Source organism: Alosa sapidissima, chromosome 17 (assembly GCF_018492685.1).
Source record: "Alosa sapidissima isolate fAloSap1 chromosome 17, fAloSap1.pri, whole genome shotgun sequence".
Classification (NCBI taxonomy): Eukaryota; Metazoa; Chordata; class Actinopteri; order Clupeiformes; family Clupeidae; genus Alosa; species Alosa sapidissima.
The window spans coordinates 5,841,396-5,868,837 of record NC_055973.1 but is presented as its reverse complement, the minus strand read 5'-3'; the positions used below and the strand labels follow the sequence as shown (position 1 = coordinate 5,868,837).

Genomic DNA, 27,442 nt, shown 5'->3' with positions numbered 1-27,442 from the left:
CTTCCACCACCATCACCACCCCTTCACTTGCTCCAAGTCAAAGCACCTCATAACCCATAATATGGGTACAATTTTCTATATTTCCTGTGCTACAAACAAGCAAATTACATGCATGCAACCAAATGTCCCAATCCATGCAGTCGATGGCACGCCACACAGGGATTTATTTCTGTGACCTACAAATCCTATTTAATTCATGAATGTTTTACATCAGTGTGTACAAAAACAAGGAGATTTACAACAGTGGTGCCAATTTCATGGTTTGGTGCATGGGTGTCAAAATACATGTCTCATCAAGGAAGAATTTATGGTAACGAACATGAGTATGCTGTGTAGGAGGCGTCATGAACCAATGTAGAGAATGAGGTTGTGATTTATCATTATTATTTGACATTGTCTTGAGCCTGAGGTGCGTGTGTGTGTGTTTTTTTTGTTGGTTGGGGATGGGTTGTTTGGGTGCATGTGGTTTGTGTTTTACGACAAACACATTGAGCTTGGTATGAAGAACTTGATCACTGGGACAAACCTATACTGTTCATAAGTTTGCTGCTGACGCTGTACCAAATGGGACAGAATGAGACACAAACCTTTATTAAAGTAGTGTGGTGGTATCACTTAAAATAAACTAGTTAATGAACAAACCATAACAATTTACAGTGGAAAGTGAGTAGGATTTAGCAGACACTTCTATCCAAAGTGCCAGGAATACTCAATGTCAGGTTCGGGAATCAAACCCAGGTGTTTTTCAGGTGGCGTCAGCAGCTCTTGGTTATGTTTAGCATTTTAGTCTCTAGGTTAAAAATCACAGTCCGCTTAATTCAGATGCCACATTTTAATTTTCAATCATACAATTCATCTATCACCAGTACTATGTCATAAGAATTTAAGAGTCTGTATTAAAACACTTGATCTCAAACTGTAAAATTCCTTCAGGGTCTGAACAGCAGACCTCACAAGTCTGAAAAAATCATTTTGGTTCTCATTTTCAGAGCACCCAAACACCTTGTGGAAATATAATTTTTTTTTTCAAATATTTTTTCTTTATTCTCCATGATCCCTTCTTTTTTAAAACACTAATTTGACTTGTCTTATGCTAATCTTTCTTTTTTATTTTCCACCCTGAACATGGGCAAAATGCACCATTGAGATCATCAATATGTTTTATAGAGTTACCACAGTGCTACCTGTGGTTGTATAGAGTAACCTATGGTAACTCTATGCAAAACATATTGATCTCAATTGTGCATTTTGCCCATGTTCAGGGTGGAAAATAAAAAAGAAAGATTTTTTTCAGACTTGGGAGGTCTGCTTCTTGCACTATGGGCTTGTGAACTTTGACAAAAAAAAGAGGCTGAACAAAATCGACACCCCCTCCCCCCATAAAACTGGCTGTATCTTGGAAAGTATTAATCTTATATAAAAGTAATTTTACAGTGTGTCTGCTGGGTAACATAGGTACACCTGGTAATTTTTTCAGATTTTTTTGAGACCTAAGTGCGTGGGCCCTGGTTGAATTGACGTGGAATGACCCTAAAGGGTTTGTGGAAGCACTCAGGCTGCCTGTGTGAGTGATGACACCTTTAGGTCAGATATAGTTGTGTGTGTGAGTCTGTCTGATGCAGCATGTTGGTTCCTAATCTTCTCCAGTAGAACCTCCTAAATGGTGTTCTTTTTGTACCGTCTGATGAAAGAAGTTTTTGTGAATCCCTTTCTGGCCATTGTCTTGAGTGCATAGAACTATAGAGGAACTATCAGGAAATGTACAGCTTTTCCAGCAACATATATCAATGAAGTACTTCCTGAACTTCTCCTTAGTGTGACTGGTACAGAGTATTTTCAGGCTTTATTGACTATTGGACTGTTGAACTGAATGAAATGTCCTGTGTCAGGACTGAACCTACTTAATGTGAAAAGCCATTTCAGAATGAAACCATAAGCAAGAATGAGCCTGAGCTGGTAGAAACCTCTGGCTTTTTGCCCACTTTGAAGTAATTATTTAAGGATGTATAATTGGGTCCTGTTAAAATGATTTATTGTTATCTAAGCACATTGTGAGTTTGGTTAGCTCTGTAAATATCTAAAGGAGTATTTACAATGATCTAACATTTTTAATCGGGGACACGTTCCCATAATACAGAAAATTTGTTCTCACCACATCACATATTGAGGGATAATTGCTATCATATGATGATGTCATATGTTCAACAGTGCGACCCTTTGTTCCGCCCCTAATTTCGTGGCTCAGATGCTATCTTTGTGTGTCTATGATTTGATAAAGTTTGATTAATGATCTGGGAAGTTTATAAATGGCTTATGCCAGCACAGATGCCGATGTTTTATGATTTCCCCCCCCCCCCCCCCTTTCTTTTTTCCCTCCTTACTCCAGATAAAGTTGCCTGGTCTTTCGGAGTCGAAAACCAATGTCTCGAATTTGTCACTGTGCTACATGAATGACTTTCATGTAATACGAATCCCATGGCTTCTGACTGCCTCCAGACAAATTGGGTATAAATCCTGAGCTATTATGGCCATTTGTCTGCCTTATGGGGACGTAGGGAGGATGGGCAAAAGGCTCCGACAATGCCCCCCCTCCTCCCCTGCAGGGAGACATGACAATGAAATGCAGTGGAGGCCGGTGGAGTGGAGGGGAGGAACGGTGGGTGTTGAGGTGGGGGTTGGAGTTTGGGAGACTACTCCACTCCCAGGGGGACATCTGAAATGAGTTTTAATTCCAACCCTGAGAAGTTGAAATTACGGTTACAGATTGTCTGCTATTACTTATGGGAACGTATGGTTGTACTGCAACATGGCCATACCGGAGATAAGTGTTCCAAAGGGCCACTGGGCCTGTGTGGCTTTTCCTCTGTTAAAGGGAATCAAAGACACTGCAGTGCACACTGTAACACATTAAAGAATATGCTGTCCATAGAGGCTGCCATTTTGCCAGCTGTTTTGGCATTTGACAGGTTTCTGTTATTCTTTGTGTCTCAAAGCATTAGCATTTTTTAAAATGTTATTTTAAAATTTGCTCCATTATGATTTTATATGTCTTGAAAAGGGAAACCCTTTGACTTCTAAGACATGATGACCGTATGTTTTGGTAGCGTAGCAAGGAAGGGAAGGCCCTGTAGGATGGCATGAGAACGTTGTGTTAGCATTCAATATGAAAACCAGACGTGCCATGACCCCGCAGGCGAGTAGTTACTGGAGGAACATCATACTGATTAGGAGTGCCACCACAAAAAAAGTCTCTGTGGGTCCCTTTGAGTATAAAACACATGTAGCATTAAGAGCCTGGGCACCACAGTGTAGATTCCCTTCCCAGTTCTCTGGAAGTGCACAGATCTATGTTCAAAGCCAAAATATTCCCCTGCAACAACATTTGGAGATTGAGATGTTGTGCAGTAGCCCGACATGAATATATGTATCGGTTTGACAACTACAGATCAGGAACTGTCCAAATAGTCTTAAGTCTACTCACAGATATGGCACGGCATTTGCTTTTATTCAGTTTGATCTGAATGCCATTTATTTTGCTTTGGCATGGAATCAAGCAGACAAAGTCAATCTTGATGATCAAAGACTTGGTGAAATAAGCAGCCATGGAAAAGAGGTTTCTGCTTTTTCTTCATCTAGGCTGTGCAATGTCAATCACACAGTGCCATTCATTGTTATTCAGAACGTTTTTGTATTCCTTCCTGCTCATGGAAGTGTGTGTCTTAGGTGAACCGAATTGAATTTGAAAGCAAATTCCTTTTAATCTCTGGATCAGTGTAGCGTACTTGTGTTTCAAGTCCTCCGCACTTTTATTCATGGTTCCTGTTAGGTTTAGCGCTGGGGCAGATGTGGCATTTGGACACTGGTTTTACTTTTAAAATTCCAAAACTGACAATTCCGCCATGACCGCAAGAACATATTGCCAGAACTGTCCTCAAAGTGCCGAGATCTGCGTGCCGTTCAGAAATAATAGGTCCACTGGGTATCATTGAGCTACAGCTCTGAAGCAGTTTCTTTTTTAATATATTATTTTGAAGGGACAAATGATCAGCTTCAAAACATATTCTGTATTGCTTGCTAACAATGTGTCTGCATTCTTGCACTTTCAGCCTCCCTGTCTGTTTAAAACCGCAGCAATCCTAAAAATAGAAAGTTTGGTAGATCACTTACGAAGCTAGCATGAGGGTTTAATTAGATGTCCTTAGTATGATTTATTTTTTAAAACACATTTGTACCACTTTTGTCTCAGAATAGGTGAGTACAGACGGGGGGAAATTGCATCACCATAATGCTTGAGGTGACTTTCCCATCATTCTCATTTAAGCATAGTAAAGGGATATTTGCTCCCATTTATTATATTTATACCAAGAACCATTCTATTAGTTAATTATGTGCTGCACTACAGAATGCATGATGCTTGGCAGTTCAATCTGAATCCAATTTACCAAAATGAGGGAGTCAATTAAGATTATTTGACATCAAACAAAAGTAATACCCTTTCCTTCGTATTAGGCAAGTGTGTCATAGGAGAAGCTGATTTATTGAAAACCACAATGACTTCACAAGAGTCATGAAGAACTGCATTTTGTACTCCACCTTAAGCTTGTTGGATCAAGTTTCCTTTCTGACCACCAGTTTTGTGTGTGTGTGTGTGTTTGGATCAACTCCTTGCCATGACTCTGGCCTGCTCTGAGTGATGTGATTTGTGTGTGTGTATGCATGTGTGTTGTGCATTTTTAGGGCAATATGGCTGACTTCTGGCTCTTGATGTTGGCTAATCTTGGCCGTGGAGTGGTGTGATTTTTGTGGAAGACAAGAGAAAGTGCAGGTCCGTCTGGTGCTCTATTTCTTTCTGAAGGGCCCAACTCAGGTTGCATGGACCAGGTGGTGCCTTCATTAGCAAGGCATCCTCAGGTCAGATGCAGCCCAGGCAGGTAACATGAGCTTTTTGGAGAACCTTAAAAATTCATATTTATTTATCTTGATAAATTATTTTTTGTGTGTGTGTTTCTGCGCAAAAGCCTTTGTGGATGGGATTTGGAGAAGGCGTCAACAAAATTTAATTTTCATTTTCAGAGTTTCAGAGCCACACATATGCAAATGCTTTGATATATATATATCTGCAGCCTGAAATCTTGGGTTGAGCTCGAAGTCGAACACAGCTGGGATTCAATGTACAGGTCGTCTCGCTCAGTACATATTAGCCCCATTTAATACTGTGTTACGTTGTCCTTTGGCTAACACCCCATCTCTCTCTGGATGACTTCTGTGCCAGAGACGGCACATCACACTCTCGCCACCAAGTGTCTGGCTTTTTTAGGACAGAGTCTGACCACGCTGAAAGCCGCGTAGCTCATCAGTACCAGAGGATGAAAATGACACAGAGTCCTCGTGGGTTTTGATTGTCGGCCAGATAAGAGGACGCCGGGGTGGGATTCGGTTTCACCCTGCTGGCCCTCTGAACACAACCCCCCCCAGTAAACCTCCAGCCATCCAGAGCCCACAGCTGACGAGTCGGACTTTTACATCCGTCCTTTGTGAGAATTCCACTAATTTTCTTACTTCTCCAATGTCTCTCTCTCTCTCCAAGAAATGTTGTTTTCAACCACTCGTTCCAGTGAAAAACCAAACCCTTCAAATTGGTTACTGACCCACAATTTTGCATTCCAAACCAAGAAAAAATACAACCTGCCACAACCTTAAAGGGGGGGATGCTGAACACGAGTCTCCTGTCTTTGATCCGTCTTCTTCTCAGCTGAAGTTCTAAGCTGGGTTCCCCTCATTTTGTCTGTCTTGGAACAAGAGGTGGAGCCATTCATCATGCATTAGGAATATACATAAAGTACGAGTACAGAACATCATACCCAGGCCATCTGTCAGAATTACGTCAAAGTCATTGAAATGGAAGAGCTCTTGAGTTATGTACAATAGCTGGGATGCTTTGGATTCCCTTGGTCTACGACTCTACGCCAACGACTTCTCATGAAGAGCACAATAGCTGGGATGAATTGAGATAATTACTATTTTGTCTCTTTGTGCTCTTGTATGATGGACACATCACAGAAAATTAGTTCATGCCCTCTCTAATTTATGGGTTAGAGAAGAAATCCATTTAAAAGACCACACACACTATGTGTGTGCCTCATAACAGTCCCACTGTTTCCTGCCCTTTGCGATGGGGTGAGAAACCGTCTAGACGGCAGGTGTCTCTCTCTCTCTCTCTCTCTCTCTCTCTCTCTCTCTCTCTCTCTCTCTCTCTCTCTCTCTCTCTCTGCGCTCTGAATTTATTTATGTAGCTGGTGTGAGTCATAAGTCCAGTTCATAAACTTGTATTAAAATACTGCTTCGAAATATAGAAGGGTGAAGACACCAGTGCTCATCAACATATTTTCCATTCATCAAATGATTTCAATTATTTTAATGAAGCCAATTTTCATATAAAAGATCCTTTCACCTTCTGGCAAGAGGTACACGATGGTGGCTTACAGACAGGGCCGTGGCACTGTGGACAGGCCTTTGAAGTCGCCTCTGGTTATTTTTCTGGTTGACAGATCACAGGAGCTGGGGTGAAATCAAAAGGGAAGTGCTTTGATGCCATAACTAAATTGCTTTACTCAAACCATACTGCAGTGTTTTAAAGGTGAGCTTGACTATTGCAAAGAACCTGTTGTGATGTCAATGTTGTGATGTGGAGGAAATGTTGTTAACATTTTTTTTCTGTTGTTGTTTTTGAAACAACTTTCTTGTTGTAATTATATATGTGATGTGTTCTCACAAAAATGTTGACAATTTTGCCATGCAGATTCCTTAATAGCACTCCATCTGACCGCAGTGTTGGGAAGCACATCTTAAAAAGAACCTGCAGAACACAAAGAAGGTAAGATTAAAAAGTTTAAAAAGCTAAAATGTTGCATGTCATCAACACACAAGTACTTGACATTGGTTTCAATGGAAGCAGTGTCATGTGGAAGGATAGGGACACTAGTCTGGACTAGAGCACATCTGGCGTGGATGGGCTAAGTCCATGCAGGACCTAATTCAGATCTACTTGAGAATATACTGATGGGAGAAAGCGGGGCCATCCACCAAACCTCTCTGCATAGCTAGTGGAACCAGGCCAGACCTGGGTTACAGCCAGGCTAGCTTTGGGATTTGAGCTTCAGCAGATAAAGGTCTGGTTCAGGGCCAGAGGCAAAGCAGATCAAGACCAGGGGACTAATGGACATAGAATATGGACATAGAATATGTTCTAAAACGTTCTGAAACATGCACATATGAACCTGGAAAGCTGCGTACACACACACACACACAAAATCAGATGTATATAACTGGTTTTCATGTAGCTTTTCTGTGTACATCCCAACTGACATGAAATTAAGTGCACAAACACTATACTCCTCCCTTAGTAGCCATGTCTCCACCAACCTATTTTTATTTACAGTTTGAATTATCGCTTTAAATGGCAAGATGTAAAAAAACGTTCTCTGATATACAAAAAATGTATACGCTCGCTTGAGTTGTTTTTTGCCTTTTGCGAAAAAAATGTTAATGCTCAAAATTACAGATGGAAACAACTTTGCTGAATAAATTCTGACCCAGCAAACATTTGACTTACTTGACTGCTGTTATTCCACTGTCCTTCCCCATACACTGCGTTCCAAATTATTATGCAAATTACATTTTTCTCAGATTTTCCTAAATAGTTGATGCAAATGACGGTCAGTATAATTTTCAAGTCATCAACCATTAGAGTATAATTCAAATTTTATCGGACAAACCTTCTAATGATATTTTTTTCAAAATAAAAAAATCAAAATGCGCTGTTCCAAATTATTATGCACAACAGAGACATTTAATAGGTTGTAAAGAACTAAAAATGGTCATTTGTTGAATTTGCAGCATTAGGTGATATAAATTAAATCAAAAGTTATTTCAATCAAAAACATCTTAACAGGCCAAGTTACATGTTAACATAGCACCCCTTCATTGATATCACCTTCACAATTCTTGCATCAATTGAGCTTGTGAGTTCTTGGAGAGTTTCTGCTTTAATGTCTTTGCAGAATAGCCTCCCAGAGCTGCCAGAATGTCAGAATAGCCTCCCAGAGCTGCTGCTTGGAAGTGAACTGCCTCCCACCCTAACAGATATTTTGCTTGATGATGCTCCAAAGGTTCTCAATAGGGTTGAGGTCAGGGGAAGATGGGGGCCACACCATGAGTTTCTCTCCTTTTATGCCCATAGCAGCTAATGACCTAGAGGTATTCTTTGCAGCATGAGATGGTGCATTGTCATGCATAAAGATGATTTTGCTACGGAAGGCACGGTTCTTCTTTTTGTACCACAGAAGAATGTGGTCAGACAGAAACTCTATGGGCTTTTCTCAATATGCGTTCTTTTCTATACTTGTGTTCTCATGAACTTGAAAATCATTCTGAAACGTCATCAATCACCGCCGAAGTACTGTTCCAATTCACAAGTTTGCATTTATTCAAGAACGCATAACATTCCCGGAAGTGTTCTGGAATCGTTGGTTTTAGCAAGGATGCATCGGGTGGTGACTTGGTGGATTGAAGATTCCACAATGCGTTACGTCAGCTCAGCCGTGACACTCACATAAGAGAAATGGCAGCATTGATGCATAATAGGCCTACCTATCATAATTGCTGCTACAATCCGATCCATGTTTAGGCTATAAATGGTAGGCTACAGGCTTCACAACTAACGTTAATCATAACTGTCACTTAAACTGCGAACTTCAAGCGTTGTTCCCGCCATCGGCAAGTGAATATATTCTTATTAATATTTAATTTAAAAAAAAATCAATGAGAAACAAACTTAGACAAGCTGGTGAATTATATATTTTATTGTAAATGTCAGAAATACTGGGTAGACCAATAGAGCAATAGGTAAATGACTAGACTCCCGAGCTGCCGTTGGCAAAAACGCTGCTGTCTCAAACTGCAACTTGAGCGTCCTGTGTCCTCGCGTTCTCCAGAGTCTGGACTCACGATCTTAACTTTTCAAGTTCGAACTTTCAAGAACGGGAGACCGTTCTTTAGCGTACTTTGTATTGAGAAAAGCCCTATATACTTTGCCGAGGTCATTTTCACACCGTCAGGGACCCTAAAGGGGCCTACCAGATCTCTCCCAATGATTCTGGCCCAAAACATGACTCCGCCACCTCCTTGCTGACGTCTCAGCCTTGTTGGGACATGGTGGCCATTCACCAACCATCCATTCTTCCATCCATCTGGACCATCTAGGGTTGCACGGCCACTCATCCGTAAACAAAACTGTTTGAAAACTAGATGTACCGCATAGCGGTACAAAATATGACCGCCGCTCAGTCCTGTACATCCGTTCCGCGAAAATAAATCACACTTCAATTTGTCTCCATATTTTACTCCATCCCCCACTCTTGAAACTTTTGTGTATGCTTGTTTGGCATGCCTGAGTGTGTGTGTGCGGCTGCACAGAAAGTAGCCTACTGGTGCTGAAAAGGTGAATAGATTGTAGAATAGCCAAAGAAGATGTAGCATTGTTATAAAACCTTTAAAATCTCTAAACAATCACAAGTAGGGCAGTTCATCACAGTTCATCCATTGCAACTGGATTGATGAAAGGTCACTTACACCTGTAGGCTACATTGTATTTTGGAAAAGCAAAAGGTATCAGAATAATGTTATTTATTTATTTATTTTTTATGTATTTATAAACAAAAACATCTCTGTCAGTTCCATGCCGTTTTCAACAGCTATCAAAAACAAAGGTCATTTTTGGATGGATGGATTTTTTGTGAATGTTTCTTCTTCTACATAAGATTTTAGTCATCTTTAGTTCATGTAATACTTTATTGTCAATGCACAAATTAAGTAACAGTAGTCTGAAACGTTATTGTTAATGCACAAATTAAGTAACAGTAGCCTAGTCTGAAACGAAACGCTGTTTTACATCTAACCAGTGGTGCAAATAACTGACATGTCCAAATGGGCCTTGATGAAATGCGTCGCTAGACTGTTCATACACATTTTAACGGGCCAAAGTTGAAGAGCTTTTGTCCGTTATTGTTCGTGCAAATATAGGCTGATTCATGTTCCCTTGCATTGTTTAACTGAGGTCCATGGCTAGTCTGGCTTTCATCAGACCAAGCTCAATCTTTTAAGAAATCAAAAAATAAATAGCGGGCAGATGATCTGGGTTCACCCAGCCTAGTCCATAGGCACCCGATATTGTTTAATTTTCCGATTGAGATATACACGCTCTGGCTATTCTAAATGCAAAAATGCATCAGGGAGTTATGACAAAACGGTAACTAACAAACTAGATCCTAATAGAAAGCTGTTAGCTTCCCTAAGCTACATGTAGGATTATAAGGTAGGCCTATTTACAACATAAATTGTCAATAGGTTATGCTGGCGACACAAATAAAATCTCCTTTGGAAACCAATGGCTTACGCCTTACAGTATCAAGCGGACTTAAACTGTCATATCGTGGCGAAAAGTTGTAATAACATTCCCGCAGCTCCATGAGTCAAGGAAAGCGCGAATGAAGTAGCCACTTCTAAATGGGACCCACTACACAGTAGCTTAAGGTGTTTTGCTAAAGCAGCCATAATGAAATGAAGGTGTCATTGTTTGGATACTTCACACACACGTGCTTTTTAATTTCACAGACTGCAACTACCAAGCTGTAATCAAAGCACATCGATTCCCCTCTCACACCCTGCACGCACTTAAAACAAAATAAACAGGCGTCTCAGTCTCACGCATGTATAGGCAAAACTGTATCAGACCGGTGTAACGTTGGTAAATCTTCCATTGCACAGAATGATTTTGTAGCACGTGCAATAAATGACAGTCGAAAGATACAAACAGTGCTGCTATACATTTGCTTGGTAGAACCGCATTTATAGTTTTCTACAAATGCAATCAATCAAATGCCTCCATCACTCAACCAACGCTAACGGTAACATTACCTATGTCCTTACTGATATTACAAGATTAACGTACCTGCAGTAAAAACCAAGCATGTCCGATAAACATCCTGAGATTTATTTCGGCTTCAAGAAGAAATGGGAATTACACTTCATGTGAACATCGTCCTATCCTTATTAGATGTTCGCTGCGGTAAATTACAGTCCTTGTATGAAGCGTCCATTGTTTTTTCCAACCCACTTTTAACTTCCAACAAAATTACGTCTCACTGCAACGATGCGCCATCTAGTGGACAAACGACTACTTCTCGCCAATACTGAAAATGCGGCCATGATGATGATGAATATTTATTTTGGCTTTCTTTTAATCCTACTGATTTTCATTTTTTACCGGGGGGGGGGGGGGGGGGCAAATCACAAATGAGTGATTATGAGCCAGGTTGATGTGGGCCCTTGAGACCAACATACCATAAAAGATTCACAGAGAACTGTGTCTGCCCTACCCTCCTTTCGGGGGGTCCAGTCCAGCGGGGGGGCTGCAGATGAAAACGAAAAATGACGGTTCCATGCTATCCATGTGGGGGTACATGCCCACCAAGTTTTGTGTACCCCGGTCTTTCAGTGTCTCGGGAATCCTTGTTGGTGTACGTCACTAAATGTACACATAAATTATTTTATTGTAAGGCCCCCCATGAACGAAAGTACACAAAACTTGGCATGCATTCAGAGGGTGTCATAATGATCCTACACTTTTAATTTCGTGCAGTTTTGACCTTGTCAGCCAGAGATATTGAGATGAAAACACCTAATTTTTTGCTTTTTAATTTTTAACTAGGTGGCGCTATACATGAAATAAGTGGTAATGGGATGGGTTGACATGCCCCCTTAAGACCAACATACATAAAAAAGGTGGACCTCCTAGGCCCTACGGTTCTCGAGATATTCACAGAAAACTGTCTCTGGCCACCTACAGGCCAGTTGGTGTATAGTAACATAAATTAATTTATTGTGTGGCCCCCCATGAACGGAATTCCACAAAACTTGGCGTGCATACAGAGGGTGTCATAATGATCCTACACTTCCAATTTCGTGCAGTTTTGACTATGTTAGGTCACAGATACCTTCAATTACACCACCTCATTTTTACTTTTTTGTGTTTATCTAGGTGGCGCTATACATGAAATGAGTGGTTATGGAATGGGTTGACATGGCCCCTTGAGATCAACATACAAAAAAAAATGGTCCTCCTAAACCCTACGGTTTTCGAGATATTCACAGAAAACTGTGTCTGCCCTACCCTCCTTTCGGGGGGTCCAATTCAGCGGGGGGGCTACAGATCAAAACGAAAAACGATGGTTCCATGCTATCCATGTGGGGTTACATGTCCACCAAGTTTCGTGTACCCCGGTCTTTCAGTGTCCCGGGAATCATTGACGGAAATTTGGGCATGCGAAAAAAATAAATAAATAAATAAAAAAATAAAAAAAAAATCTGACTAAACCTATATGACCGCCGCTTCGCTGCGCGGCGGTCATAATTAGTCCTCATGTATTCCTGAGCCCACTGCAACTGTTTTTGCTTGTGAGCATTGTTTAGGGGTGGCCGAATAGTAGGTTTATGCAAACTTGCAAACTTCATGAGGATCCTACACCTTGAGGTTCGCGGGACTCCAGAGGCACCAGCGGCTTCAAATACCTGTTTGCAATGGCATTTTAGCAGCCGCTCTCTTAATCCTATGAATTTGTCTGGCAGAAACCTTCTTTATTATGCCTTTGTCTGCACAAACCTGCCTGTGTTCTGAATCAGCGACACATTTCTTCACAGTACGATGATCACGCATATGTTTTCAGGAAATATCCAATGTTTTCATACCTTGTCCAAGGTAGTGCACAATTTCACGCTTTTCAGCAGCAGAGAGATCCTTTTTCTTTCCCATATTGCTTGAAACCTGTGGCATGCTTAATAATGTGGAACATCCTTCTTAAGTAATTTTCCTTTGGCAAACTAATTATCACAGGTGTCTGAGATTGATTTTAATGATCCAAAGATCCCTGAGACACAATACCATCCATGAGTTTAATTGAAAAACAAAACGTGTTTATGACACTTAAATCCAATTTGCATAATAGTTTGGAACACGGTGTATGTATGGCGCCCGTCGGTCTCATATAGCCACTAGCTAGGTTAAATGTGAACTTATAACTTGGCCAGTCGATAGTAGTTTCTGCATGGATGCCCCCTTGTTGCTTAGGTATGTCAAATGGACTGGTATTTTGTTTCTAGTTTATACTTCCACTTGTTAGCATATAGGTCTACCACGATCATTTGACAAAACGGGTGAAGTTTATTCGTTCAAGCCAGTTGTTGGAAAAGCATGGGTTTTTTTGTGAACTTTAAAAAAAATATCACTTAAAGCTGCAGTTGGCAAGTCTGACAGATTTTGGGGACTCAGCCAACATTTTGAATGTTTACAACTCTCATGCCCCTCCCCCACTACCACTGAGCACCCTCTCATCGAGTTTGTGCTCGTCAGTGTGCACCAGACTGCACCAGACTGTGATTGACAGTCAGATCTCACACAGCCCTGCTTTGATTGGACCAGAAGAACCGGGAGCTGTGGATTTTTGCAAAACAAATAACAGGCTCTAGGTGTAGGTAGAAGTGGGTTTTTTTTTTTCTAAAACCGGCTGATTTATGTTGTTCTGTCAGAGCATAGTGTTGGTTTTAGTAAATATGATCAAAAAATCTTGCTAACTGCCGCTTTAACATCTAGATGGAATCGTGAATAGTTCCACTAATTTTAATATGCTAATTATAAAGCCACTCGAGAGTGCAGACTAATGCAAAGGCCAAACAGCCTATCTTTCCGTGTTAATAAGAATAAAAATTAGACCTAATTTTCGGATCCAGCCTATGATTTGGATCTACTAATGAATTTAAGTAGAAAATCATCAAAAGGTTATTTCCAGTAAATGCAAGGTGGAAGTGCTCTTATCCGATTAAATGGCATGAAAACAAATTCTTTTGGAATCTGGAATTCATAACAAAACAATTGGAGTGGCAGAGCGTGGCAATGGCTATAAATGCAGTGGGGTCAACCACTCTGGAAGTTGGTTTTTGCATCACAGTATTTTAATGGGCATAAATCAAAATAACTCCACACATAAATAAAACAAATCTGAAATCAAATTCCATCAGACCGAGAGTGTGAGAGCTTGAGGCAAAATTTAGTATCTATACTCTTTGTAAATGAGGCCCCAGATTTTGGCCAGGTAACATTACAGGCCTTATTAAGGTCAAATCCAGTCCAGGTTGGGGCTGGATCCAGTCCACAGTCTGGATCCGCTTCTGACTTGGTTCTCCACACCTCCGGTTGGAATGCTGTGTGAGGAGAGGTCTTTCCCTATCCTCGGATTCCAGGGAAGGGGAAGTGGTTCCATTCGCTCCTGTGAAAACAGCACCTATTGAAGGATGAGACATGGTCAATTTAGTTAAGTGAGCTGCAATCCTCCACCAAAAAAGACACAACCTTGTTCTCTTTTGTTTTTTGCCACACCTATGCCATATCATGTTCACATTTCCACTTTCACAGCTGCCTTCAGCACCCATCTGTAGGTACGCAAGGAGGGGCGGGGGGTGTTTTTTCCATAACAGTTTCATTTCATTTTCCAGTGCCTGGAGGTTAAAAAAAAAAGGAAGAAAAAAAATGGAGGAAAGAAATACAGGGCTCCGGTTTTTTGGAGTGAATTGCTGAAAACTGTTACACCACAACTAATGCTACCCCAGGCCTGGTTCTTATTTTGAGCACTGCTGCGTGGGCTCAGGGAGAGCGGTCTCTCTCCTAAGCTTAGGGATACAAACAAACAATCAATAGCACATTTTAGCTCCCCATGAGAACTCTGTGGCCGTCGCCTCAGACCTCACTGGTTGTGCGGCACACAAAAGCAAGAGGCTTGCTATACCACCCCCCCAACTGTTGCATATTACCCATGGCTTCCTTGACATAAAGAAGGCATGCGTTATCAATGTTCCGAATCATGTTTTATTTCTCTGGCATATTAACTTAACAGGCCTTCTTGTGGCCTCCTCCATGTGTGTAATTAGGGGTCTCTGGAAGATCCCGAAATTGCTCAGAAATTGTGCAATATGTCATGCCGTATGAGAAACACCAGCCGTTTGTGACATGGTGTTGTCCTCTAGTGGATTTCATATAAATAACATTTTTTGGGAACAAATTGAATTCACTTAAGAGGGGCTGACGAACTGTACCTTTCAATGAATTGAGTCAATTGAGTAATTGAACGGGCCTTCCTCTCCACCCTCTCTTGTAAGGTGAGGTAGATAAGGCCCCCTCTCAGAACCTGTCAGCTTTGTGTACTTGTGTCTTCCCACTCTGCCGTAAAGCAGCCCCAGACAGCTCCTATTGTTTTCACTGAGGCGTGTTGATTCTGTAGGAGATAGCTCCCCTCCCCTCCACACACACACAGTTGCCCCCAACCATCTATTAGAGACCAACATGGTTCAGGATGGCTAAGGCTCAAGCCCCAACTGGCTAGAATACCCCCAGGGGCTAAAAGGAGAGCCCAGACACCATACATCTTCGTCTGACAATGCGAATGTACTCCCTCTTTCACCGGAGAAAAAGAAAAGGGGGGGGGGGGGGGGGGGCAGGACAGAGAAAAGAAAGTATAGACCTCAGCTTTCATTTCTTTTGGAGTGGCTGCCGAAAGATCCCTCTGTCCAACTAGGGGCACGTAGCTGCCAATTTATCAGCGATAAACTCCAGTCCAGTCCAGTCTGTTTCCTTTACAGGCACAGGGCTGGTCAACACGGACCAGCATCCTGTGGGGCTTTGTGATAGACAGTGGTGAATGGGTTGCTTATCTTATCCTGAGAGAGCTCTCTGAGTGTCGGGTCCATTTGGGAACTCCCCTGCAGCGGCTTCGAGCAAACATTCCAGGGCGAAATGTTAGCCCCCGTGTCCATAGAAGGTTAGTCACTGCCCTTAGCAGGAATAAGTCAACCTTGTCTTCCCTGGCGGCACTGTTTGCATATTGTAAATCACTCGATGGCTAACCCCTTGAAGTCACAAATCATAACTTTTTTAATGGGCTTGAAATTGGGCATTTTAACTCTAAGAGGCTCAAATAAATGTGCCCATTTGCGGTGCTGATAACATGCTGGTGTTGATGACATGAAATGACTTCAGAAGCACACCGGCACACTGGTAACCGGACTAGTATAAAAACAACTGTGTTGGAGGATATCCATGATAAGTTTTCCCGATGCGACGATATACATGTGTTCTCATCAAGTGAGCCTTGGCCGGACAGGTCTGAGGAAGGTTTTGATTTATGGACGGCTTCCTGTGGAGACACCGTCGCTCCTCAGTGTTCTTAACCTGAGCTTCCCTCTCTCCAGGACCCCTGCCCCCTCCGGGCCGCGGGCCGCGGGACGAGAGATTGATGTGGGAAAGGACCACAGAGCGGGCTCTCTGCGCTGGCCGGCCCTGCACGAGAAACCATTCAGGTCCTCGGGGCTTGTTATGCAGTCATGCTCACTCTGTGTGGAGTGGGGGTGCATAGTCGATCAGCTCAGTGGCTCTCATTTGTGTGTGTGTGTGTGTGTGTCAGTGATCGAGTGAGTGCGGTACAAGTTTTTAAAATGCCAGCTCAAACACACTGAATTTATGGAACTGTTTACCCAAAGAGCACATGTTGAGCAACAGCACATCTGTGTACCAACGAACATGGTGTGTGGGACATGAATATTTAATTTTGAAATACGAGCAAGGGCTAGGGCGACTCTGACATTCTTCAGACTTTTATTCTTAACAGTTCATTAAACTTTAAAAACGTCCGACCAAAAGATTTCCGTCAGGATATTTGATTTATTTGATATTTGAACAAAACGATTCGGGTCAAGAATATATATTTCTGTTCAACTCTTCTTCTGTTTATTTTTCTGTTCTCCAACTCTTGGTCATTTTTCCTCCTCTAAACAAGACACCTGCCTTGTTAGGATTGTCCCTGAGGTTATTTTCCCATAGAACTAGGCCTGTTAACCTACAATCTGATAACCTCTCTGTAGACAAAGACTGGCCAGAACAAACTTGCAAGTAATGACTGGTATGTGTAGGGTTTGCTTAGTGGATTTTGCTACCGAGGAGGTCCAAGCGCTCCCCAATGCTTTAAATCATTTTTAAATAGGAGACTTGTGTACAAAGCTTACGTTTCAGATATACATCGACCTTAATGCAATAAATCAGAAATCCAAATTAATTTCCAGAATAAATACAGGATAGCATGAAAATCCTATTGAGGTTTGTGTTGTTGTTAAGATGGGTCTTCTGGATTGCAGTCAGAGTGTAACGTGCTGTTTCCAAAGTGTGATGAAGGTCTCTAAAGCCGTTGAGCAGGCAGAACATCTCCGACGCTAAAGATGTTTGCAGATGTATTTAACTGCTGCCCTGGCCTCTTGGCTTTGCTTCTCTGCACCATCACGCTCAAAGTGAGGTGGGGGTTGGGAGCCAAGGGATGAGGTGGAGGTTTCAGAGGGGTGTGTGTGTGTGTGTGTGTAAATTCTTAGTTTGTTGAAAAGCCCCTTTGTCCCTCATTTGTCTTGGCACCAGAGTGAGGAGACTCTTCCCCAGATATTTGTGCCTGGCCTCTGCTCAGACTACCTCTCTGAATGACTTTCAGGGGGGACAGGGTCCGAAATAAAGAGCAAGAGGTGTTTTTATTTTCCACAGAGCCCCTCACTATCATCCCCCTTGACAAAGAAACTCCCCAGCTTCTCTGTGTCTTTCCTTTCAGGCTGTTCTAAAGGAGGGCATAGAGAAATGACTGGGTGGAATGGGGAGAATAATGGGGGTGAAGGGGGGGGGCGTTGTCTTGGCCATTGCCAGCAAGGAACCCTTGCCAAAATGAACCGGGAGTCATGTTTCCGTAAGCCATCCTGTCACTAATACTTGTTAATGCCCGCTCTTGGGTCAACAGTGCAGCGCTCTCTTGCCCAAACGCTGGCCGAGGCCCTTGTTTCTCTTTCCCAGTGATGAATAATGACATGCAGTCGGAGGAGGTCTGCCTTGTCCCTATCTGGAGTTGCAGTCTTCGAGGATGGTCAGGGCCTGAGCCACAGCCCTGAGCTAGTGCCTGTGTGGGGAGAGAGCCTCATGCATTTTAATATAGCGCATGGTGTCATGGTAGAGGGAGCAAACACAAAAACACAAACGGATCTGCAGGGGCTGGGACCATTAACTCCAGAGATCACCATGGAGAGAGAGGGAAGGAGAGAGTGAGGGAAGGTTTGGCTCCATGGTTGTTTTATGAATGGCGAGCATCGCAGGGTTATTAGAACCTGCCCTGCAATGTCTTGGGTTTCTGAGTTCAAAAGTTGGCCTTCCCGTCTTTCCACCGAGGTCGCATTGAATGACAGCCCCTGCAGAGATGACATCAGAGTGCGGTGCGATAGGGGGTTGCAGCGCAGGTCTCCTCTCTGTTGAAAGCGTCTCATCCCTGGAAGATCAGGTTAAGCTCATTCCAAACCAAGCAGTGGCCACTCACATTAACTTAACTCATCATTCCAAAAAAACAAACAGGGTTGAAGGGTTGTCACTAAGGTGCTAAGTGTGAGAAATTGCAGTTTATTTTGCAACCTCTTTGGTGCAGTTTTCATACACTTTGAATTTCATCTTGAACTAAGAAATGAAACCTCATATTCAGAGTCTTGGTCAGCAAAAAGTGGTTATGCTGTAGGCCCAGCGTCTAATGGGATCTATTTTAAAAAGTGAACAAGGAAGAGAACTTTCCTATTCTATGTGCCCCCTCCCCCAGGTCAAAGGTCACTGACTCTGCCCACAGCCTGAGCTATGTGAGAAGTCAGCAAGGTCATTGTGTTGTGAATAGTGCTCTATTGCCTATGGCCGCCCATGGTATTCATTGACAAAGGGTTAGGGTTATGGTCTGACTTTTAACTCAGGTAAAACTGCTTTCAGTTGAAATTGCTTTCCTTTCTCTCGCTTTTCATTTATGAAGAAGGTGCAAACAACGCTGTTTACAAATAGCTTTATTAATAATCTCTATGCTGCTCTCCAGATGGACGCTCGTTAAATTTTGCATGCCCTCGACAATTGACTCTTCAATCTTGGCTTAAACACAGCTGAGCAAGTTTGTCTAACACACACACACACTTCCATCTCAAACAGAGAGCCTGTAAGTGATTTTGAGTCTATTGGCCTTGTCAGTCAACTGCAGTGTGAGCGTGTCCTTGCTGGAGAGTTTCATGCTCTGGCATAAATTAACATCGCCTTGAGACAGGGGAGCGAAGGTTTGACATGACGTGGCGGCCAACCGGCCCCCATGTGTCTCTGTGTGTGTGAAGCACATTCAATTCGTTTTGAGATTGCGGCAAGGTTTGGTCCAGCTGGCTCGGAGTCTACTGTAGCTTGTGGCTGTGTGGATGAGCTTCAGTAGTCTTGAGTAATGGTTTTGGATGCCTCGGTTATGCAGAGGCCAAGCTCTCAGGAGAAGATCACTCTCCCTCTCCACAGAAGTTCTGCTCTGGTGGTTAGTAAGCCGTAGATGCAGGGGTCTGGAACGTGCCATGTTGTTGATGGCGCGAGGGAACAGCAATAAGCAGTAGGAGGACCAATTGGTACCGCTTGAAGCGCAGGGCGGACGCTCTCCACATCTCCTGCTGTCAGAGGACACAACTCCATCAGGGCATCATGTTTAAGTGTTGCTCAGGAAGATCTGGCACACCACATGTTTTGGGTTTCTCTTGCCTTTTGATTAGTTAAGCATACCTGGAATCTCCTGCAGGGAGACTTTATCATTTCTATCTATGTCACATGACTTGCTGGAGAAAAGAGAAGTAAATTGTATGTCCAGAATATGCACTCAGAACACAATTTTCAGACTTCCCTTTGAAGAAAATGTGAACCTTTTGTTATACCCATGTGTTCTAGCAAGTACCTATAAAAGCCCCTATTGGGTTCTATGAAACTCTTGAAAGATCTTTTTTATAAAATCTCTTTTATTTACACACCCAACAATACCCAAAATGGTCTGGAACGTCATAACATAGGTAGCACCACCATCATTCTGTTTCTCCATCACAGTGAAGAGGGCTTCAGTTCTCTCCTCTGTCCTCTCCGGCTCTAGGACCATTCTGGGCCACTCTCTTGTGCTGGTTTGGTCTGGTGGGTGTTATGGGTCAGCAGCAGTGAGTGGGGGTTGGTGGGTAGTTTTCGGACCACGCTTGTCCACAGAGGTCGACACAGCGAAGAGGGATTACATGCGCATTTGGGAAGCATTTGGCACATCAGTACAGAGCCAGAGCATTCAAGATGTTGTGTTTACAAGCTGAGAATCTGCAGCCTCGCCCAAAACTGAGTGGGTGTGTTTGATGTCACTTCTGCCAGTCGCTGTAATTGAATCAAGATGGTCTTGACAGGCAATGAACATCAGAAATAGAAGTAGAGGTAAAGTATTCAGATACAAATATGTTCATAAGGTGCCATCAGAAAGTATCAGAGCATTGCTCCATGTCATATAGGTTTTCAAATCTGCGCGGAGCATTGTGGGTTCTCTGGTGAAAGTCTCTGAAAAACAGGAATGTTGAACTAATATGGCTTCTTTTTTGTCAATAGCTTAAGCATGCAGTAATTAATTAACCTGCCAAGTCTCTTATCTAGTCATTTGTCCTCATTCTTGCTACAACAAATCCCAAGGTGCTCCACAACTGGCACATTTTTGTGCAGCTTCACAAAATCATTACCTTTCCTTATAACATCTATTCCAGTTTATGCAGACATGTTCTTTTATGTCACCCCTGATCTTTGATTTCACACAGCGCTTATAATGTGGCAAAATATTCATAAACCCTTCAAAATGGTTTATCTATCTTTTTGAGCGTATGGTTTTAAGCAATGTCTTTTCAGAGCCTGGGACATTAATCTTACAGCAAACCGAGTCCATATTTTTGTATTTTTAGAGTTGCACATGAACCTTCTCAAAGTTCATTCAGGGATGTGTGCATGTATATAAATTTTACTCCAAAGCAGTTCATGTTGACGATGTATTTTGTATCGTATATATTAGGTTGCTGGTTGAGATGTCTCTTTCCAGTGATTTTCTGCATAAATAACATTTTGATTTATCCCAGACCAAATACATTTCAGTGTTTGGAATTCGATAAAATACTTTTTCAGATCAGAGGATGATATTTTGGCTTGCACAGATGACTGAAACCACAACCAGATAGATTTAGACATATTCAGATAGTATTTGAATAGGTTTTAGATTCAAGATTTTCTGATACAAATAAGCATTTTCCTACCATAGATGTTGACCAGACGATGATGATTAAGCGTGTATGTCACTCAGTCCCCAAAACGTAGATGGGTACCACGGGTAACACTGTATGTGTGAGGGCCTGACTCTTTCATCTGACAGTCTTTTAATTTTCTCTCAATAAGTTATGGATCTAGAGGGGATTGCTGTGCCATATGGCCTCCGAGGGTCAGCAGGAAATGAGAGACAGGAAAGGAATCAGGTGCTTTACCCAGGGGGAAAGAAGGCGTCTCCGTGGGCTCCGGATCACGTTTACCCACCCCCACCTCAGTCAGATTCCGGTTCTCGGGATTCGACATGGGCGGTCGCGCTCGGGTACGTTCGTCATTCCCACTCCGTGTGGGTGTCCATGGAGATTTACTGTCCATTGGTTTGATGGAACCGCATTAGCAATGAAACGAGGGGAGGAAAAGACATAATTTATTTGTTCGATGTAGGCCGTTGCATTATTTTTGCGGCTAGCCGAGTATGTGTTTGAATATGCAGTCTGAACTGTTGATTTATTTTGTTGTGCTTGGGTCTTCTTTCTGCCTCTCTCTGTGCATGCCCTTGTCCTTCTCATTTCTGTAACCACATCAGGAAAGAAAGCACTAAGAAATGAGGTCCAGGCAGAAGCTTGATGGGAGTCCCACGAGCCCTGTGACTGGAAGCAGTGGTGTTGTAGGCTCCTGGACAGCCTTATCAGATGGATGTTCGGTCAGTCGAGGGAAGTGAAATGAACAGGAACGTCTTGAGGGGGAGAGCGGGGATGGCCTCTCGAGATCTCCTAGTCCTTTAGGGAAGATGGGAGGAAAGGCCAAGGATGTAATCTTTGCCAGGTGCTCAACAAATACCAGTAAAAGCAACAAGCTATTAAGTTCTCATGTGAACCGTTTTGTTCAGTTTCAACCCATTTGTCCCCAAAATATTTGCCCCCAGTTGGCTGTGTCAAACTGTTCCACTGCTGAACCATAGCAAACAGTAGGAAATCTGCCGCTTCTGCTGGTACTATTACTGTTGGGCAGGGTAATCTCGGCATTAGCCTTATAGCACACTCAATGCAGATCTGGCTGCACTCTGGTCTTTTATCAGGGCTTGATGGCCATTTTGATACCACAGATGAATGAAGACCCAGTCAGGCAATTGTAGGAAAACAAAAATCGGGAAAAGACTTTCATTTACAATGACGCACATCAAGGGAGAGACCGCATGGCTTTGCAAAAAGATCCAGCTGCTCTAACTAAACAAGGAAATAGTGAGGGTTTAAGTGTGCTTCCAGGCTAACAGGAGATGGTGTTGGTCATCCCATGGTGGAATTAGACCCTGATTAGTGCCAACCTGGTAATCCAGAGCAGATACTGACGTAGGGGATGCACCCATGCAGAACAGCCAAACATTGCAAAACCATAATATTCCCCCTTATCTCTAAACACATAGTCACACAAAGATATACACAGGACAGTACAGGAACAGAATGAAATCAAACAGTGATCTCATATGTGGAAAAACACAACAGAGAAAAAGATTTCTTCTCTCCAATCATAATTCTGACTGTAAATGTAAGGAATGGTAAGAAGCATAAATGAGAACATCAGGACATAAACTACTTGTGAACATAAAAATTCTGATTCCAATACTCTCAGCATACAATTTGATGTCAACCCTAGCAACGGAGCCCTTACCTTATCCTAAGAGTTGTCATTTTACCTTTAAGTTGGTCGCACCTTCATGAAAAGGTTTTAAGAGAAAACTCCTCGTTTAAACACCTTTTGGTGTGATTTAGGAGTATTCTTGGCGCTAAAGTAACATGCTTTGTGAATACAGGCCTCTGTTCGAAATCTGGCATGGATGAGAATCTCTCTTCTCCCACCCACGCAGAAGACTCCTGAGCGAGCTCAGCCCTAATCTGACCCTGATCTGACATGGATGGAGATCAGGTAGGGCTCTCTCAGGCCTGCAGGCAGTGTGTCTCAACATGCTCTGAGTCTCACTGAGTCTCAGGCTGCCATCAGTGTTGGGATCTCGGGCCCCGCTAGGCAGCGGATTTGAGCGGACTGATCTCAACGGAGCGTAGACGGACTAGTGGGGGACATGGAGGCCGAGAGCAGGGGAGAGGAAGTGAGGGAAGATGATCGGCTTGATCTCAAGGGAAAGTCATCAGGGATTAAGATGTCTCTTTACGAAACGATATCAGAACATAATTCCAATCTTTCATTCTCCCTTGGATGAGACTTCCTGATAACAGTTTGAATTGAGTTTTTTTTTTTGTTTGTGTCTATACAATGAAAACAAGTTTTTTTTTTTTTTTTTACTTTCACAGTGTACTCATGACTCATCAGTAGGGATGTAAAGATTAACCGATACGTATCGGTATCCGTTTTTAACGTGTAAGATACAGCTACATCGATACGTGAAGCCCCGTATCGGAAAAAAACTGAAATGAACCGGTCGTTATATCGATTTACTTGTCATGAATTGGTGCACAACCTTTTCTGCTCGCTCAGGCTCATTTACGTTCCAAGCAGCGCGTTCATCCCACTTACGGTTTTGAAACTATACGTGGCACGGAATTGTGGGTAATGCAGTTCGTTTTTGGTTACATTCATTGCCCAAAGTTGTCAAATGACCTCATTACCCATACATCTATTGCAAGTTAACCATGTGACAACTTGCACTCGGTCGGCTTTTGTTTTTCGAAATCCAGCGCGAAATTAAGCACTTATAGCATTCCTAAACAGCAACGATAGTCTGTAGAGTAGCCTTACCTTTGATGAAGGGATTTCCTTAATGTTAAATAATAATTTGGCCCTTGCTGCTAAAATGATGCATAAATTATTAGCCAATGATTTTGTTCATATTCACTCAGACTTGTGGCATTTTAGGTTTCTGCATTAGGTCTACTGTTGGAACAAAATAAGCCCAGAGAGTTCATTGATTTGTAGGCCTATTTTATTCTTGTAGGGTAGGCGAGGCCTATATGAGAAAAGGCCAAGAGTGTCTTAAGCACTGTTTTATTTTATTTCGGTATTGTCTTACCTCAACAAGGCTACAGCTCCATGAAAACAATCAGATATAACTCTATAAAATCTGTAAAGTTTATAAAAATGTATTTTTATGTTGTATTTGGCTGCTGTGCTTTACTGAAATGTAGACTATTCTTTTTTCATTTCAATACAGTATATGAAACAAACCTCAGTTTAGATAATCATGTTCACACATTTTGTTGCCTAATTGACAACCATGACCATGATAATTGATAATATAAAATGAATGTGCACCTTGAGCAAATTATAAAAAATCTTTCAGAATGCTTTCCATTCTTGAACTACATCGAATCGCATCGAATCGTACTGAATCGTTTTTTATAAACATGTATCTTTTCTTTTATCGAATCGTGCCCATGTATCTAGATGCGAAACGTATCGTCTTTTACATGAGAGATTCACACCCCTACTCATCAGACTCATGAGGCATTTATCAAGATGGCCCAACGTTTTTGCCTGGATGAATAAAGTATCTATTTATTATTTATAATAAATCTATTTATTTAAAAACTAATAAAGAAGACCCAGATATGCTGTAGATCTGACGTATCCAAACCAGCACCAGTCACCTTCAGTGTAGTTTTAATGTCTGCCTTTCTAGAACACACACACACACACACACACTCCTCAACTCACTCTGAACTCTCTCCTACCCACACATGAAAATATCTACACACATCATTCAGATACTTCAGAGAAGAGCATGAGGGAGATGAGACAAGTGTAGACACTTTCTCTCTTTCTTTCTCTCTCATCCCTCTGTCTCTCCACCTCTCTCTCTATTTCTCACCTCATTCTTATGCAGGCATGTCCTGAGAAAGACGCCTGGCTGTGTGTCAGCGAGGCACTACAAAAGATCCAAGCTGCCGGACGCTCGGGCCTGCTTCCAGCGTGGCCCCTCTGGTCACCCAGTGCAACTGTGGGGCCCCACTATGTTTGCTAAGATCTAAAGCTGCCCTCCAAAGCACTGTTTGCATTTTATTCAGCACCGTGGCTGAAGAGAACACAGAAAGCTGCCCCCCCCCCATTTCTCCTCCTCCTCCTCCTCCTCTTCTCCTCTCCTCTCTGCCTTCACAGCCATCCCTCCTCTTTCTTTCTCTCTACAATCTTTTGATTTAGTGTGTTTTTTTTAATGTGGCTGTTTTGTTAAGGGAATGTGTACTAGGGGAAATGATGTCCTTAATTGGATTATTAGGAGCTCCTTTGTTCGCATGGTGTTTGCACACCAGCGTTCCCAGTGAGGTTGCCCCAAGGCGAAGCGCCAGTCTCGGGAGGGATTTCTGGAGGTTTTGCTTGGAAAGACAGTCTGTTGCACAGAGCTGGAGCAGCTCCCGGTGTTTATGAGATGGCTTTTCCACGGGAGGCCTGTGCCGTGAGAATTGATCTGTGTCTGTTCATGCACGCATCTTTTTTCGCTGAATTGCAGGAAAGAGCTGTTGGAGAGTTAGTATTGTTTTGTTCTTTTTCCATCTCAGGGAGTTGAACTTTCTCATGTATACGATGTAAATGTAAAGGCTGTCATGGCCATGTTCTGAGAAGTGAAATCAGCTTCTGTGTGTGTGTGTGTGTGTGTGTGTCTCACATGCACTGTTGGATTATCAAAAGGGCTGTTAGGTACAGTGAATGTTGACCCTGTGTGGCTGGTTGAAGCTGAAGTGATCCCTGTTTAAGACTAATCCCCTCATGGGAGGTCTGACACTTCAGTGGGCTGTTACCGGGCCACCAGTGGGACGGGAGAGGGCACAGCATGCCCGGACCTCCTTCCTCTTTTATATACATTACACAACAAACATACACACACAGTACATAGATACACACACACACACACACACACACACACACACACAGTGCACGGACACACACACTGTGCATGGACACAAACACACAGCACATAGATAGACACACACACACAACGCATGGATACACACACAGCACATGCATACACACACACAGCACCTAGATACACACACACACACACACACACACACACACACACACACACACACACACACACACACACACACACACACACACACACATTTTCCAGTTGTGTCAGTCCCACTGACACATTCTCGCACAGTATCCCATACTGTTACTCTTCATGTGCTCTCATACACACACACAACAAAACTGAAATGTCCAAGCTCATATTCACATCATGCATGTATAAACACACACACAACAAAACTGAAATGTCCAAGCTCATATTCACATCATGCATGTATAAACACACACACAACAAAACTGAAATGTCCAAGCTCATATTCACATCATGCATGTATAAACACACACACAAGCTCATATTCACATCATGCATGTATAAACACACACATATACTCTGTAACTCCAGGGTTCACACATTTCTAAAATCCCTGGGACCATTCTTGGCTTTTTGGAAGCCTCAAAAAAACATTTACCAAGCACAAACTGCAACAAAAGTGATTTGAGATTTATTGAGTTATGATTTAAAGCTCTAAATTGTAAACATTATAGTTAAACCTACATTTTGCTTGCATGGTACTGTTTGATGATGTGGACCACTGATATTGTGTGTTATCACTTTATAATGGTTCATGCTACATTGTCATAAATAGACTTTTTTAACAAGATGATAAATATGGGGTTTGATTTTGCTGTGCTGGGAGTGTGATGTGAACCTGATGGGCTACTACATCAAGAATCAGAATCAGCTTTATTGGTCAGGTTTGCCTAAACCAGTGGTTCTTAAACTGGTGGTCGCTAAAAATATTGGACAGGTCGCAAAATTATTTGTCTGGATTAAAGACATTTTTCTAAAGGTTTTTAGTCAAAGGCTGCCATTGACATTAATGTCTTTGGTGTTGACATAGCCTGCCTATGAGAGAAGACAGTTTCTGCCTCTGCTTCCAATGCCCATCTTGCAACATTTCGAAACCAAATTCCGCCAGTTAGAGAGAAATGGGTCGCGAGACTTGGCCCATGTTTTTTTGGGGGGTTGCCAGAAAAAAAGTTTAAAAACCACTGGCGTAAACAAACAAGGAATTTGACTCCGGTTAATCATTACTCTCAAAGTACCAAAACACTCACTTAACTGTCTTAGAATAAAAACAGTAAGGTCAGTAAGAAATATAAAAAATACTGTAATAGAAATAT

The 27,442-nt window shown here is 42.4% G+C and overlaps 1 protein-coding gene across 5 annotated transcripts in view; it reads left to right on the top strand.

Annotated features, from left to right (window-relative positions):
* Window positions 1-27,442, top strand: part of sulf1 (sulfatase 1) — a 120,254-nt gene that overhangs the window by 28,555 nt on the left and 64,257 nt on the right. For 2 of the 5 annotated variants that reach the window (XM_042067328.1, XM_042067325.1), the window contains exons 2-3: window positions 6,549-6,637; window positions 6,800-6,874. The exons of 2 other annotated variants lie outside the window; for them this stretch is intronic. The gene's annotated coding sequence lies outside the window, so the exon portion shown is untranslated. The remainder of the gene's footprint in view (window positions 1-6,548; window positions 6,638-6,799; window positions 6,875-27,442) is intronic. One more of the 5 variants, XM_042067330.1, reaches the window with a different exon arrangement.